The 16,887-nt window shown below is 40.3% G+C and overlaps 1 protein-coding gene across 15 annotated transcripts in view; it reads left to right on the top strand.

Moving 5' to 3' along the window:
• The window catches only part of ATP2B2 (ATPase plasma membrane Ca2+ transporting 2), a 396,770-nt gene that overhangs the window by 165,459 nt on the left and 214,424 nt on the right, over positions 1-16,887 (top strand). Inside the window, exon 1 of one of the 15 annotated variants that reach the window (XM_062585778.1) lies at positions 1,096-1,210. The exons of the other annotated variants lie outside the window; for them this stretch is intronic. The gene's annotated coding sequence lies outside the window, so the exon portion shown is untranslated. Of the gene's footprint in view, positions 1-1,095; positions 1,211-16,887 lie in introns of those variants that run through there. 15 annotated transcript variants of the gene reach the window in all.

The raw sequence follows: 16,887 nt of genomic DNA, 5'->3' as shown, positions 1-16,887 counted from the left end.
CTCTGAAGTAACAAAGGTAATACCATAAAGGAACAAATCTTTCCTTTTACCAAAAATGTCTTCAATTTCATTAGAGTGTCGTTTGGTTAAAATGGTACCGCAGTTGCAGAATTTGGCCCAGTAGTCTGCACTGAACTGAAGCTCTGTGTACCAAGAATGCAGTAGTATGGTCAGTATTCTGTATATCTTTGCAATTAATCATATGAAAGGTCCAATACGTTGTGTCTACATTCTAGATGCAATTTTGCCTGTATCTACCTTTTTTAAGGACAAAAAAAGGAAAACCAATGATTTAAGTTTGCTAAAAGCTTATTTTATGTTTTAAAGCATGAAGATTCACAGTTGAAGAAATAATTTCAATTTATAATTTTATTAAGCGCATAATTTCATTAAGTGCATTTCAATTAAGGTGAGTTAAAAATAAAACCATATGAAATGGATTAAAAATAAAAGGAATTGAAACCCAGTATGGTTTGAATCTTTGTAAAAGATCTATCACACAAAATGAGGAAATGGGCTAAGGAAGATGCTCATTTGTTACATGTTGGGCAAAAAGATATTTCAGTATAATCATCTGTCCAACTCACTGGCCTTCCATCTCCTGCTCTCTAGAATTAGTTAAGTATTTGAAGCAAATGACACTCCTCATACGTACACTTCTTGTGAGATTTTTACCTAGACAAGAGCTGTCTGTCTTCAATATGATAAGCTATCTTCCATGCTCTTGTTTAAGTCGTGCTCCACAGTCCAATTCCATGCAAACTTTGTACTTCAATTTTGGATGAGATAGTGTTTTGAAGCCCTTACCTCTGTATGCCTCAGCCAAAGTTTGATGATAACAAAATAACCGCTTTGCTAGAGACAACACTCAGCTATCACAGATAAAATGGTGTTTAAACTAAACATTGGGTTGATTTAGCAAGTATTTTAGGTGAAAGATAAGTCCCTCTGTGTACTACCATAGCACCACTGATTTATAGTGGAATGGGAATTTCCTGCTGACCTTTAGATGTGAGGTCAGATGTTCAGTCTTAAGCACTCTGGTAAGAGTGTAAATAATAATGCCATAAACTATTCCATTAGCCAACAGGCTAACTGAAGCTGATACAGCAGATGAAGAAGCACGTAGTGTCATGCTGGCCAGTTCCACCAGTCTGCCATCAGGGTTATTGTCCTCCAGCCAGGAGCGAGGTGAATACAGCTGTCACGGGTAAGAGTAAATAACAACCCATAGTGGGTCTGCATACTGAGTTTGTGTAAGAACCAGTGAGAGTGGGAGCTTTTACCCTATTTGATCTCACACGCTTGCTTCCTCACCCCCATTGCATTCATTAGGGCTCAGCATCCCGACAGGCAGATGGCTGCTGGTTGGAGAAGGTGAGGCAGAAAGATGTGTTGGTTTCTGTTGTACAGGTGCTTGCAGTTACTGGTTTCTGGCATTAATGGCATCCCCTGGCATTTGTTTCCACGCACCTCTGCTCTCTGGGAGCTTCTCTCACCTCCAGGATCTTTCCTCCAGTCAGGATCTTCACTTTCTTCTTTGTGGGCCCTCTTCTTCTGTCCAAGACCACTTCTGTTGGGAAACTCTTCTTTTTGGCCTCCTCTTCTTCCTGGATCCCTAAAGTCTCCATTTTTCTAATTTAAATAGTCTATGTGGAGAAGCAAGTCATGTGATCAGCCTCATAATTGCTGGTCATCTAATGTTTCTTTTTTCATTGAATGTACCATTTTTGTTTTGTCCAAGTATCATTAAAAGTGACAGCCAGCCCATACCAGTTTCAGCTAGTAAGAAGTTGGCTTCAGCTTGAGAGAGTAGATGCTCGATTTTGGACATCCTCTCTCTCACACTTACTTGCACACTCACACGGTTCGCCTATGATACTGGCACACTTCTTGAATAGGGATAATGAGAACATATTTCCACTGCTTTTTTTTTTCCTTTAAGTCTCCAGCTATTGCCTCCTCGAAACAGATGTTACCATCTCTACTCATTGTTGCTGTAGGCTTCTACATGTTAGTGGACCTTGAGAAAGAGTTATACTTTACAGAAGTACATTATCTGTTTATTTGGCATGTGCAATGTATGCTGTTTCTCTTAACAGCATGGATGAATAGATTGCAATAGTTACATTCAGCATCTAACTAACCTTGATGCAAACATCGATGCTGATGTAGCATAATAAAAAATTTGCTGCTACCATTATGGCTGTCTTTCAGAAAGGTACGCTTTGCGTCACATAGCTAATTGGAAGAGAGCAATTTTTCCAATAAACTGTTCCAGCCTGCTTGGAAAATGCGTGATCCAGAATGTCAGGAGGCAGCATTGGTTTGCATCCTTTGTAAGTCAGTTTAGGAAGAGACTGTTGTCCTGGCCAAAGAGAGCCATTTAATTTTACTCTGCATGTTTACTACATTTCTTTCTTCTGCTTGAATTACAATGAAGATTTTGCACGTTGCTCTAAAATTGTGTCAACTGATGTTTGATACTAAGGCATCGTTAGACTATAATTGTAATGAAATAATGATTTCATACTGCTTTTCATAATGAAACGAGATTGTCATTTTCCCCCTTCTAATGCTTAGAAGGCTACCTATTTATGCATAGTCCAGCTAACCTAAGAAAGTCTAGAAAGAGTTGTGCACTGCTGCAGAGACGGAGTGGCAGTTGTTGCACTCTGCAAGGAGGGCGTTTGCTTGGCCCTATGACTAGTTGCCTCTGTAGTGCTGCAGCGGTACCTAGGAGGAGATGGTAGTGCTGAGTCAGCATTATTGACTAGGATGGCTGAAAACGCAACAAAAATAATACACAGGAGCAAGAGGGTTACAGAAGTTACAGTAGGCTTAATTTCTGTGCTGTTTACCTCTCAGCTTTCTCTATAGGCCTGGGGGCAAACCCTCATAGTTTTGCAGGGCATTTTCCTTATTTGACAGTAAATGCTTGGTGCCTCTCCCGTCCTCTCCTTACACTATGACCTCCTTGCTGCCTGTGAGAGGGGTCTGTCTTGGCTGGCTTTGAACGGATCTAGAAGAAGCTCAGGGGATGACTGTAACTTTTCTCTTGAAGGGTCAAAAATTCCCCTTCAAGGCTTAGGGGTTTTGAGCTGGTGTTTTGTTACAAAAGCATATACAGGGAAACATTAGTCCATAGGTCAGCTAGTTGGCATGTATGCACCAATACATGCAAAGTTTTCTGTTTGGTTTGAAATCTGTTTTGGTGGGTCCAGAATAGATTAGGTATTTCTGTGTGTTCAGCACTATGCTAAAATATTAGATAGGTAGGCTGAGTGGAAGAGGCGGAATTTATTTACTTACGTGGAGATGGGAAGGCAAGAAGAATATATTTTTTCCAGAAATCTGTGATGTAACAGTGGGAAACATGTAGGGAAAGACCACCGGAGTCAGTCTCAAATGAGACGCTATCAATATGCAGGAGGGACCTGGCTCGTGTCTGAGCTATGGGGAAACCCCGATGGGCCAGCTGCTCTCCGTGCCTGGTAACAGAATTGACCTTGGTGAAGGGACAGTGTGTTAATACAGACAAATGGTGCTCAGACTGTGGCAAAAGCTACCCTTTGCTGCAAAGACTGCATTGCTATCTATTTATTTGGTTATCTTCATCTGAATTTTATTGGAATTCTTCATTGCAACAGATTTCAGTCGCTGTGCTGTTCCCTAGCTCGCTATGGATTCTTCCCCCCTCCACTGAAGCAATGTTTATAATAAAAAGCAATATGAAAACTGAAGAAGGGACATATGAAAGTCTGCAATGCAGGAACAGGATGATATATTTATCCAACTTTCCGTGTACACAGATGACTAATATAACACGAACGACAGGGTTTATAGCTTGGGATATCAGTAGGGCTCTCTATAACTCTAATGTGAAAAGATAATAAATTAAATGTCCTCCTCCCTGCCCTTGTCCTCCTTTTTCTAGTTTAGAAATATACTTCAGAAGTTTTAATCCAAAACTGTAATGCTGATACCAGAACTGAGGGTAGAAAGAAATGAACAAGAAAATGGAAGACATCTGATGCATTTTTTTTCAGGAACCTTTTGAAGAATTAAAATTGAGTGCATGAGGTCTGAACATAGAAGCCTCATTTACATATCCTTTTTTTTTTTTTTTTTTGGATTAAGAGGGTATCTCTTGCTAGAAAAAGATCTGGGATTTTTTTTTAACTTCTTTTTGAAAAAAGAGAAAATTGTAATATTTCTTAAATGTGTCTAATTTCCTTTTAAGGAAATATTGTTTCCTCTCTGTAATAATTTGTCTTTTCTGGAGCAGATGAAAGTTACAGATACAGGACTTAAGTCAGTTTTAAGGCTTTTGTTATAATCTGAATGTCAGTAAGGTAAATAGCTGTGCTTTTGGAGCTTTTTGGCAGACCCTGAGAAAAAGACAATTATAATATCCATTTAAAAATAAGACTGAATGAGAGCACCATGAAAGAACAAATATGTAACTTTGAAATAGGCATATATACTACTCCTTTGAGAACAAGGCACTTTCTATTTAGAGTAGGCCACAATACCGCTAGCAGCTCATTCCTGAAATATTTGTCTGTGATCAGCGGAAATCGAAGCGGAATTGGGTCCTCGATTCCATGTAAATCCTGTGCACCAGATACTTTATGTTAAGTAAAATGCAGCCTCTGACGCCATTGCCTTTTGATAGAGGCATGACCCAGGGACCGCAGCTCTGGCGTAAGAACTGAAATGGTGCAGTGAACACTGAGACCTGTAAAACACAAGCTGAAAACCCTGCTAAAGATTTTCAGCTGATAAGAACAGTTTTCATTTAGGTGCTTGTTTGAGAAAAGTTTTGACCATTTGCTGGATTTGGAAAGGAATATATCCAACGTGGAAACAGAGAATACATGTGTGTGGCATAGAGAAACACCCCGAGTAGAGAACAGTTGCTATAAAGTGCTTGTTTGCTGTTTAGTGTACTGTGTAGTTTAATTCCATTCAAAGTTATTCTTTCAGTGGTTCACTTGAAAACAATAACAGTTTTGTACTCCCTCCCACACACAAGATCCACTCCCTTCCTCAGCAGTTCTTGTTTGACCTTACAACTAGTTCTCTAGAAACTTTCCTAGTGGCTGCCAGATATTTCTATTTAGGTCAGGTACACTCTGAAGCGTTAGCAAGCCGTTGCCGTGCAGGTCTGCTTTCTGCATTTGCTCTGCAGTGAGCATGGAGCCTTGACATTTGAGGTCTTAGTTTATTTGAAATTTCACATGGATTTGACTTTCTCCCCCATGGCTCTGACTTTTTATAGCAGCCAAGTCCCACTACAGTAATAAAAAAACAAATGGGGGGAAGCTTGTGATTGCTTGAGATAAAAATTTCTCTGGACCTATGGAATTCGTTCCTGCAAAAGATTAGGCAGAGCGTGGAGCAACCTGCTTACTCCATTAATCCACACAACACAAAAACAGCGACCGTGATGCCCATAATGGCTCGATGAAACCTTTTTTATTCAGGTTAGGAAGGAAGAGGGAGTGTATGCTACTGTTTTTTACATATTACAAGTCACGCATGCACTGAAGTGATGGTATAAGTAATTTGATATTACCATTATCAGTGAGGTGAACAAACCCAGTAGAAGTCGAGAAATAAGGACTCTCCCCCCGACCTCCACCAAAAAAAAATGATCTGAGGTAAAGATCAGTCAGCTTCACAGAAAAGGTGGAAGAATAGCTTTGTAAGAGAAGAAGTACATAGACCTGGGAGGCCTTCGAGGTCTGCAGTACGAGTTTGGCTGCAGCTTGATGCCCCTCTCCACAATGTCCACATTAAAAGAAGGCATTTAGGGAGCAGCTCTCTGTACAGACATCGCAGTAGTATTGGGGATCATACCCAAGGGGTACAGTAGATTCATAAGCAGTTAGTGGTATGGAAATACACCAACAAAAAAGCCTGTACATCTGATCTTAAAAGCTCTTAAATATGTTCTCACAATGTGTACGGATTGATAGGGCTGCTATCAGGCTGCCCATCATCTATTCCTACAATCTGCATGTCCCCAAAGCCTTCAGGAATGATTTGCCTCCCTTGAGCCTCAGCATGAAAGCCCGGCAAGGTTGATTTTAGCTCTTCATCTCCCTTAAATATATACCCATAGGAGAAAGGTAATTTGCTGTGTGGCTTTGTGAGACTTTTTGAGACGAGTTGGTGAGAATTGAGGTCATGCTAGTTCAGGCTGACAGCGAAGTCCCTGTTCTGGATTTTCTCCATATCCAAGTTCTCCCCAGAAATCTTTGGCTCAGCTTTCAGGCTTGACTGTGTTGCGTGATCTTTCCGCCTTCTTCTGAGGGATGGTTGTATTGGTTGTTGTTTGCTGTTGAGCTTCTTCAGCATCGTCTGCTTTCATTAGCATTTCTTGAACAAAGGAATGAATCAGGATAAATCACAGCTAATAGAAATACAGGAACAGATTATCATTCTGCAAAGCTGAACTCTCTCAAAGGAGATTACTTATTTAAATTAAACAAATACAACTTCATAAATAAACCAAATTGAACCAATTGTAAATATTTCCCAACTCAGATTTATTCTCTGAAGCATTCTTATTCATATTTGAAAACCAAAAAATGTGCCAAATTGAGCCACTGTTGCCTATACCGAGTAAATATAAAAGCTTGGGTGTGTTACGTAATAAGCCAAGAGCTGGCAAGAGATAGTGCTTGCTTATGTGACTGTCCAAGTAGTAGGGTAAAAAATGTTTTTGAGGAGCTAATATTTCTCCCTAACTGATGACATATCTGAAAAATACTTTTCATAAATCCCTTGTGTATAGTTCAACAGGAAACAATAAATGATTAGAAGTTTATATATTTCTCCAAGGAATATTTGTGCAGAGTTTCTGGTCTTCATTGTGAAAAAAATTCTTGTTAATAGGTGGAAGACACTTTTACTATGTAATTAATTCTTAGTTATTAGACTGTTTAAATACCCCAAATGTATGGCTTTGTGACTGCAAATGTGCTTTAATGACAAGCTGCATATGGGACAAGAGAGAACCTTGCTAGTTTTTAGTTCAGCCACTGTTCTTAGAAGAAAATCACTATAAGTAAAATGGCGAATAGTTAATATCCTGTGAACTTTTCAAAGTGTAGATCAAGAAATATTGTACAGAAATTTTACTACATCTACAAGCAACTGATGTGCAAGAAATTTTGCTTAAGTTTAAGTTAGTTCACAAAGCTGTGAGCTTAACCCTAGCATTTGAGAGGACGTTCCACTGTGTTACTTCTGCCCAGCATAACTTTGGATTTGTATGTAGCAATAAGGTTCTGACCTCAGCGGTTCTGGCGATAATGTTGCAAACAGCCTTCGCAAGGCTGAAATGCTGTTTTACTCCACGCTGTGTGCAGTCTGAAAACCACGATCAAAAACCGTACTCCCGCCTTGCTCAAGACTTTAGTGCAGTTGCTTACGCTGTTGTGTGCAGGTTGCAGAACTTACCTGATGGTGACTTCAGTGACTGAAGACAGCTCACAGTGATTTTCAAACATACTTAATTCCCAGATAAATCAGATTTAAGATGTCCAAGAACTTCCTGTCTGCTATCTAAAAGATGAACAAAACAAGAATGGCAACATCTCAAACAAAAGCTTTTGCAGTTTGTGTCTGTTTTTTAATATTAACTCATTTATTTGGGTTGAAGCACAGTAATTCCAACAATAGAAAGCAAATCTTATTTGCAAGATTTCTTCTTGTATTAAATCACTGATATCCATAGTCTTAGCAAAAATTTAATTTAAAAAGGTAAAATTATAACTTTATTGCCGCACTTTTACTATTTCATGTTTAGATTGCTATGGAAATAGCTGAATGTAACTTTTTTTATTATTTGAACTGTTTGCCACGTGTAGTAGTAATGGAGTAGAACTTGCTGATTCTCTTCAATGTTTTGGAAGATTGTGGACTAATGAGATTTGTGTTTTATCGAGATAGGAAGCAAGCACGGTAAGGAAGTGCCTAACACACGGCGTGGTTTTGCAAGTCTCTGGCGGCGGCAGTTTAGTCCGAACTGTTGACGAGCAGCGCGGGGCAGCAGCCCGTCGCAGCGGCCCCCGTGCAGGGGTGCAGGCTGTCGAGCCCTCTCGCCCTGTGTTTAGACGCTGCACCAAATGACACAAGCAGCAGCAGCCCCAGGGCTCTGACTCACGCTGGCCCTATCCCCAGTGAAGCTTTTGCTGGCGGTGGAGCTGTTAGCAATCTGTTTTGCAAGCATTGCTGAAGGTAGGTGGGTGCCCCGGCAGGAGGAGAGCTGCCGTAGGCAGGGCAGCGAGCGCAGGGGGCTTCGAAGCCCTGCGGTGCAGAGCCTGAGGAGCCGACGCTGACTTGCCGAATTTCTTCCTGCTCCGGTGCCCGAGGCGGCCGTCAGTAGCAGGAGAAGCAGAGGCTGGTTGTGCTCGTTCGTTTGCCCTCCCTTCCCAGAGGGAGTTCTGCACGTGTGTCCAGCCTGGGAAGTGAATTGCCTGGCAGCCGAGGAATACGATCCTGGTAGTTCTGAATGCGTCCAGCTTCACCTGAAATCAGTGAGAATTGCTAGTTCTCAGACTAAATGTGCAGCCGCTGTATTTGTTTTTATAGGTATGACAGGAGACTTGTGATAAAGGAGGGAATGCTGCTGTATTCATGATTTCCTGCGTTTCCACAGTGTCCTTGAATGTGTTGGCAGTGATGAGAGGATAGGAGAGAATTTCACGAGCAGAAGGCAAGAGAGTGGTTCAAAAACTAGATGAAAGACACTCCTCAAGTGAATTTTTTTCATGCATCCTAGGAATATCACTAGTACATAAGTACTTGCCCCTAAAGGATACATTGTTAACCGGCATATCCTCCTGGGAAAGGCCAGATACAATTGTGCATATTTAAAAATACTAAATTACAACCATTAGTATTTTCTGCAAATAGTAGTTAGTGGATTTTAACAATCTCTGTGGAGTCTGATGCAAGGAATCTGGTGAAGTTTCTGTGATGGTTTCTTGGTAGTACATCAGCCTGCAGAGAGAAAAGATAAAAACATAATTTAAGATATATTTGCAAATCTGTATTTTAACTGTTCTATGGATTTTAACAGTTCTTCAGCCACTGGATTAATTCCAAATCTTTATGAATATGCCTATTATTTTGGACATGATCGGATTCTATACCTCATCTCAGCTATCTGTTAATTGCAACTACTGATTTTATGTATTCAGATTTTCTAAATATTAACATAAATAATTATTTATTTATAGAAATTATTTATTTCTAAAAATAATTATTTAACATTTAAAATGCTTGTTTTAAAAAAAACCCTCAAAACTTTCCCCCCCTTTTTTTTTTAATTTTAGAAAATAAGATACTACCTGACTTCCTGATCATTGCATATAAGCAATTTATTAATGTCCTAAAAACTGATACTCTTCAAGTAGCAGGTTTTTTGGGCAGCGTGGTATTTGAATGATCAAGGCATGAAAAGCGTGGTAGCGTTCAGCCTGGGCCTTTATTTGGTCAGTAAACAGTACATATTCTCTTACTACGCACTTGATATTGAAAATATTTATTAAAATCTGTGCGCATGAGTCATGCACAGTGAGGAACCCAAGGTAACGTGCTCAGATGCAACGCCAGCAAAATAACCTGATTCTCACAAGTGTTTCTAAGCAGGGGCGAGGGTCCGGTTCGCCAGCGCTGTGCGCGCGGCGCGGAGCGAGCCGGGCGCCGGGCGAACCCCGCAGCGGCGCGCTTGGCGTGGAGCGGGGCTGCGGCGTGCCGGGGCGCGGGGCGGCGGGGCGAGCCGAGCCGAGGGGCCGTCCCCGGGCGGCTGTGTAGTTTGCCCCGCTGGCTGTCCAGAGAAAACGCTTGCAAAGCTGTGTAAAAGAGGGAGTGCTAAATATAAGCTGTCAGAGTATCGCTTTTTCTTACAAGATCCTATTAACCCCTTGGCCTCCCCAAAACACGCTCTGCTCCTGAGATACTTCTGTATTAGATTTTTTAAAAATAATATACGGTGCCTGTGAATAGATGTCACTAACATCAGTTGGCAACGTCCTACATAGTAATTAGGATCATGACTGGTGATGTGCTCAGAGATTAAGGGAAAAAAAGAGTACCTCAATTAATTAGGAACTACTCATTTTTGTGTGAATTTTTGGATTAGCTCCATTTAAAGTGTGTTTGGCCCTTATTTTCATAAGTATACACCTGTATTATTTACCAACTTTTTGTTATGACATGAATTTTCAATTACACTTATTTGAAGAGTTTTAGCTTTAATTTTCCTGAATTATCTAATGTTCTCCACCAGAGAGAGATAAGGCAGCCCACGTGCATGTATCAGCTGCATATGCCTGAAATAGCTGAGGTATTTCTGAGGGAAAAAATTTGCAAGTTGTCCATAAAAATTCCATATTAAAGAAGTTGGATGGAGAGAAATGGAAATAACTCTGGCTGTATTTTAGGCATATTGCTAGGCTAAAGAAAAATAAATTCTTTGGTTGAAGACAGACCTGGATGCTATTTTATTTCATCTTGTGCTTCCTAGAAAACTCTGAGTTTGTTTTAGTGTTTTTCCCAGTTAATAGCTTCAACAGCCTTTCTCTTGCGGAGTTCTAATAATAATTATTTAATTAAATTTTGTAAAGTACCTTTGATTCTCAAGGGGATGGTGCTGTGCACGTGCGAGCGTTGTTGCAGTCTACCCTGTGCTGGTTTTGAGACGCGAAAGCTGAATGCATACCGTGTCTTTTTTTATATTCTCTGTATAATAAGTAGATACTGCGTCTAAATACATACGAGGATGTATGAAAAGGCAGGCTAATGTAAGTCCAAGAGCAAATTAAATACCTCAGTAGCACAGGATGTGAAGACAAGAGAAAACGAAGAACTATGAGCCTGTAAGTATGAAGAGAGGGTATGTGGATGAAGGGATTGCTGCCTGTTGAAATAGCGAGAGCCTGCATCGTGAGATACATTGGGTTATGAGGGATTTCCGCGTTATTGCAAACTTCGTTTCAGGCACTGAAGGGCTCCTCAATCTTCCTTTCCCTTTCAAAGCGGTGGATTGCAGCTTTTTTGCAAAACGGAACGGTGATAAATCTGGATACATGCTTGTATGTGTAATTTTTCTGCATCTGAACAGATTCCACTGCTCTACATTACCTTTCATGTGAATCAAAGATTTTTCGTTTATCTAGTTTTGGCTTTTTTTCCTAAAAAATTTGACATATTTAGAATTTCACCATGAAAAAATAGAAAATATCTGTTTAAAAGACACTTAAGTTGGCTATCAGATACCTTTTTTTTACAGCTAGTGATTTTTTAATAGGATTTTCTGACAAAATAATTTTAACTACTATATATATCTGCAATGGAAAAAAAAACCCATGGAAAGCAAAAAAGTAGTGGACTATTAGTCAGCTCATTTTCCAGATGAGACATTTAATTTCATGCAGGTGATGGATGTAGTCAATATAAAATGCATCTACATAACACAACTACATTGCTGTTCATTTTTTAATGTGTGAAAAGCAGTAAGATAATCTAAAATCTCTACTTTTTTTAAAAAAAACCTTTGAGTGGCTCTGCTAGTCCTTTTCTTTCGTTTGCCCGTTCGGCAGCAACGCCCGCCTGCACAGGTATGTGCTTCCAGAACCCCTTTGGTCTTTATCACCGGCTCCGTGAAACACAGAAGCCGTCTGCAATTCGTGATCGGCGCGTCCGATCCCTGTTGGTTCAGGGCTAAGAGTATCGTCTGTTCCACAGGTAGCAGGTCAATCTTTTGTTTTTCTTTCTCTTTGACTTTGAATTTATTTATGCTATGGGGAAAAACCCAATACTACTTCAGTTAAAATGGGCAAATCTTCTCATGGATTCAAGCAACAGTCATATGTCTAAAGTTGCATTCCCATGCTTTTGAAAGTTTAACAAGAAATTTAATTATTGAAATACGGAATAATTGTGAGAGTAGAAAATGTAATAGTGTATTGGTGGAGGAGAAGTTAGATGCTTGTTTCTGCTGGGCAGGAGAGGACAGAGAGAGGGGAAGACCTGTGGCTGGAGACAGAATTGGGGACTCCATGGATATTGAAAATGAGCTAAGAAAGCAAGGCAAATATAGGCAGCAGCATATGATAGCATAAGCACAAGGCATCAGACAGTTTTTGTTTATAAGATAGTACCAAATAACCGTACTTTAATATCACTTTATGTATCTTGGTGTGTGCTTTTTTCTTTTTTGAAGCTCATGGTTACTCTTTGACTTGAATTATTGCGGTAAGATAGGCCTTTCTGAATCACTTGTTGGCTCTGATGGGGATTAAATGTTAGTGGGTCAGGTAATCTTAAGTTACAGTGACCTTTTCGTCCATCTGCTGGAGAGAGGAGACGTGCCAGACCTGCTAGACAAGGGCACTGGATTAGAACCTGTGAAATACGCAGCCTGAGATTTCACATCAGCTCTGCTGGCATTTTTTGTCTCTTGAACGCTTAATTCTGCACTCTGAATGTTCCCCTAGTGCTTTTTGTTTCTAGGTACGTATACAAAAAGTCCTTTCCTTTTAACTGAACGCTTACTGAACATTGACCAGCTTTGAATTGTCAGTGGTTTAATGGGGACTAATTGTAACAATATTTAGATTAAAAAAAAAAAGAAAAGAAATAATAGGTAAAAATTTCATTAGAATTTTGTCACTTTGTCCTTCTTGGTGTCAGGTACTATTGTATTCCTTTTTTGAGAGGAAAGGGATCAGGTTATAGGGGTTTCCCCTTTGGCTTCAGTTTTGTCATCTGAACGTGTTTTTAAGGACTGACGGAGCAGTTCAGGCCTGTGCCTCGTGCTCCCAGTTGGCCGGGCTCTACGTGCGCACGTGTGGCTGTGCTTGTACAAGAGCTTTCTTCAAAGCAACCCTGCTGCAAAGGTGAACGTTTTTTCCACACAGACCAGTTGACAGGTTTTCTAGGGAAGCGCACGTACATCGAAATATTGTGATGAATAATCATGCAGTTAGCTGCAGCGATTGAAAAGACTGAACAAATGGCTGTGAAGGAAGAGAGAGTTTGGATTTCGTTTTCTTAGACAAGTGTGCTTTTAAAAATATTGGCAGCTTCTTCTCTCATTTCAGTCTTTGTCCTCCCACTCTGTGACAGCTGCTGCTCTGCGTTTTTCTTCTTCTTAGTCTTGATGAGCAGTGGGCTTTTTTGATTCCTGTCGGGCTCGAGCTGAAAGCAGTTGGTAGTCATGAATATCATTACGTCTGCTGGGGGGAAAAGGCAGGTAATGCCGTGCATTTTGTTGGAGCTCTGATTTTGTTTTTCATTTTTCACAAGACTAGTCTCATCTAGGTACTCGGTGCAAGGACAAAAATGCTAATTAGGGAACTGTTTTATTTATTAGAGGTGGAGAAACCAACTTGGAAAAGAATAGCAAGGAAACAAAGCGTGCTCTGAATGGAAGCTAGGCAGAGGTTCCCCTAAATTAAAACCAAATACTGTTGGGGTGTAAAGAGTTGTTCTGTTTACATTTACTTTCTGAAACTCCGTGCAAATTTTACCTGTTGATAACCATATCATCTTGTAACTCATATAAGTAGCGTTAAGAACATTTTAACAAAAGGTCTATGTATTTATATCTTTTTTGTTGTTTTTCCTGTGGTTTATTCCCAGTGTGTTAGGTTGTAGCTGGCAAGACAGAAGTGTTGTTTCAGGTAAGCATGGCGCTAAACAAGTTGTTCTACAAGCAAAGCAATTGCTGAAATCAGGCTACACGTGGATTTTGTTCTGTCCCCCCAAATTCTCGCGCTACAGTGTCGTCCCCATCTCCTTGCAGATGTTGTGTCCTTTGCCTATACTCTCTTGCATTTGATCTCCCTGTACTTCTTGAAGTCTCTTCGTGCTAACCATAGCTCTCCGGTATGCCGGTACGACCCCTCTGCCTTCCCTTCTCCCTGCCCAGAGCCACCACTGGCTTCTCGCGCTCGCTGCCACCGGCCTGGAGAAGTGGTCGCCTGCGCCTCTGAGGATCTGGAGTACGTGTGTAGCGACTGACCGTCCGGGAAGGCGAGGAGGGCTGCTAAATTACAACCTTTCCATCAGTAGCTGTGTTGATAAGGTTTCCTCCTTCTACTCATGCCCAGAGACACAAATTTCCATGAAACTTGTAGGACCTAAATAATTCCGAGGTTTCTGTCCTCTGTCCAGCAGCTTTAAACTGGCAAGTGAATTCAACTTTTGTCAGGGAAGACAGGGGATAGATGACATAATTACAAAAGCCTCATTTACTTGGGAAGGCAAGCTACATGGCTAGGGAAAAAGTTTTGATAAAATTATGGAGCAGGAAACCTGTTCTCTGAGTATAACCTTTACATCTTGCCATTTTATTAACAACAAAAACTGAAGCAAAAACAAGCATCTTCTACAATATAACAACAATAGAACCGTCTGTCTGCTTGTATTAAGAGAAACAATATATACTTTATCAGCGAGCTAAATACAGAAGTGTATAGTACTTTCAAATGTATATACACACCACATAAGTAGATCTCCTACTGAAAATGGAAAACTGTCCAAGTTATACTAGTTTTAATAGACCAAAAATAATTTAATTGCATGATTACTTGTATGATTATGGTATTAATAGGTGAAATAATTATTTGTGAAACATTATTGCAGCAGATGACCAAAATTTTTATTGCTAAACATCTGTCATTGGATTAGGAAGATGGATTACAGCTGTGAATAATGGGATCTTAATACCACTCAATGACATTATTCCTGTCAATGTCTGTTTGATGACATTAATCTTAAACATTTTAAGAAATAACCCACTATAAGATTTGCCTTTACCTAGTGCTTTGTACAGCATTTTGAACTGTGTGTGTGTTTATTAATAGAAGACATAAGCAGAAGTCACTTAAAAGAATCTGCCTGATTTGGAAAAAGATGTGGGAACTAAAGCACTGGTGTGTTTGAGCAGATGCCAATCTACTTAGACCTGTGTTTACATGGTCCTATTCCTCAAGTAAAGAGTGATCTCTTAAAATAATAGTGTGAAAAATAAAAAGCTGATGTATTTAAATGAGAGCATTACTTAGCACCTAATAAAATCCTTCTCTTACTTTTTGTTGCCAGCAACACCACTTTCTGAAGTTTTGCCCTCTCCTGGAGTGAGCGCTCTCTCGGTGGTAGTTCAATGCTAAAATCAGCTGCTATTACGAAAGCCGTTCAGTTAAATCTTGGTGTTTGTCACGAGAGTGACTGAAATGATAAATGATGCCTCGAGCAGTGGTCCAACTGGTAGAGCAGTTGTGCAGGCAAAAGTTCACCAGCCAGCAATGCTCTGGCTGCTTGTCCCTGTTAAGGCACATGGGGGAAAATATGCCAGCTGGCAGGGGCAAAGAATGGCCTAAGAATGGTAAGGGCTCATAATTAAGCTTGTTGAAAGCAGCAGTTTTTGGGAATTGTTTCAAGGGGTAAATGATTTGCAGTGCCATCAAGCGTGTAGGCATTTACACGCATGCCTCTCGGAGAGAGGTGGTGAGAGACTGCGTTAGGAAAACTTGCAGCTATCCGAGGTATGTTTTCAGCATTTCGTATGTCGCTCATTTAAAGATGGTTTTCTGAAAACGTTTCTGGTAAAACGTGATTTCATTGCTTTTTTGTACTTGTAGATGTTTATTTTGAGTGAGTTTAATGATCACGAGTTTAACTGGAAGGATGTTTCTGTTAGGCTGAGGAGTGGCAACATGTGCAAGGATCTCGAAATGATCTTTCTATTCAATTGCTTGTAAAACTTTTGGGATTAAAGTTGTCATGAAGAGTCAGTATGCCAGGTATGTTCTTTGAGAATGTGCAATTTGCGGAAATCTGAAATATTTAATGTTTCTTCCGTGCTTTTGAACATTGTAGTATTTTGCTTCCCAGCTGGGTGATGTAGTCATACTGCACGGCGTGTAACCCTGTGAGCCAGTCTGACACATCCCAAAGAAATGGAGTGAAGTGTCTAAAAACAAGATTTTAGTGCCAAACAGAAGATGGATGTATTTAAGTATTGTGAATATTTCTGGAGCTAGCATCATTTTACAAGGTACTAATGTTACTAACCATAATTAGTAATCAAAGAGGCTATTTCTGTGTTCTGCTCTTCTCCTGCAGAGCTGCTCTTGTCCACACGCAGGTGTCAGAATTACTGTATTCCTTTTAAAGTAGTCTGGGAAGGAACTGTTTGATTGCAGAGCTTTAAAAACTTGACAGTAACTTCCTGTTAATTCTTTGTAGGGAATGTAGTTCTAATTCTCTACGCCTCTTTCTGGACTGGTGTATTGTCCTTTTTAGATGTACTCATTGCAGAGATGAACAATGCAGCATTGGGGCAGACTTGTAACTCTGGGCTGATTTCCGTGTACTAAGTCACAAAATTGCTCAAGGGGAGCCTTGCCACGAATATCTTGCTTTTAGAGCAGCCTGGTCCTGCTGTGTTGATTTGGTTCCACCGCGTCTCACGAAGGAAGGCTAGATACGGGCAGTTTGGCTTTGAATGAAAACTCCTATTTCCTCTGTGTCCTGTGTGCTGACTCCGTAGGGAGTATCCTATTTCCTCTGTGTCCTGTGTGCTGACTCCGTAGGGAGTATCCTTGTTTAAGCGCCAGATACGAGAGGGCGGACGTTTCGGTGTGCTAGCAACTTCCTCTTTTTCAGAGCTCATCGTCTGTGTCAACTCTGTTACAACCACAGCTACAACAATTATGTAGAGAAAATAAATAATATTGATGGCAGTGTTAGGAAGACGAACCCTGTGTCCTCCAGACTGCTGTACCTTTTCTGGAAAACTTATTTTGGACTTTTGCAAAGCAAGTGATCAGGTAATTCAGTGAACAAATAGGCATTTGA

This window comes from Rhea pennata, chromosome 12 (assembly GCF_028389875.1).
Source record: "Rhea pennata isolate bPtePen1 chromosome 12, bPtePen1.pri, whole genome shotgun sequence".
NCBI lineage: Eukaryota > Metazoa > Chordata > Aves > Rheiformes > Rheidae > Rhea > Rhea pennata.
Note: the sequence above shows the minus strand (reverse complement) of the source record. Positions and strands in the feature narration are given on the sequence as shown.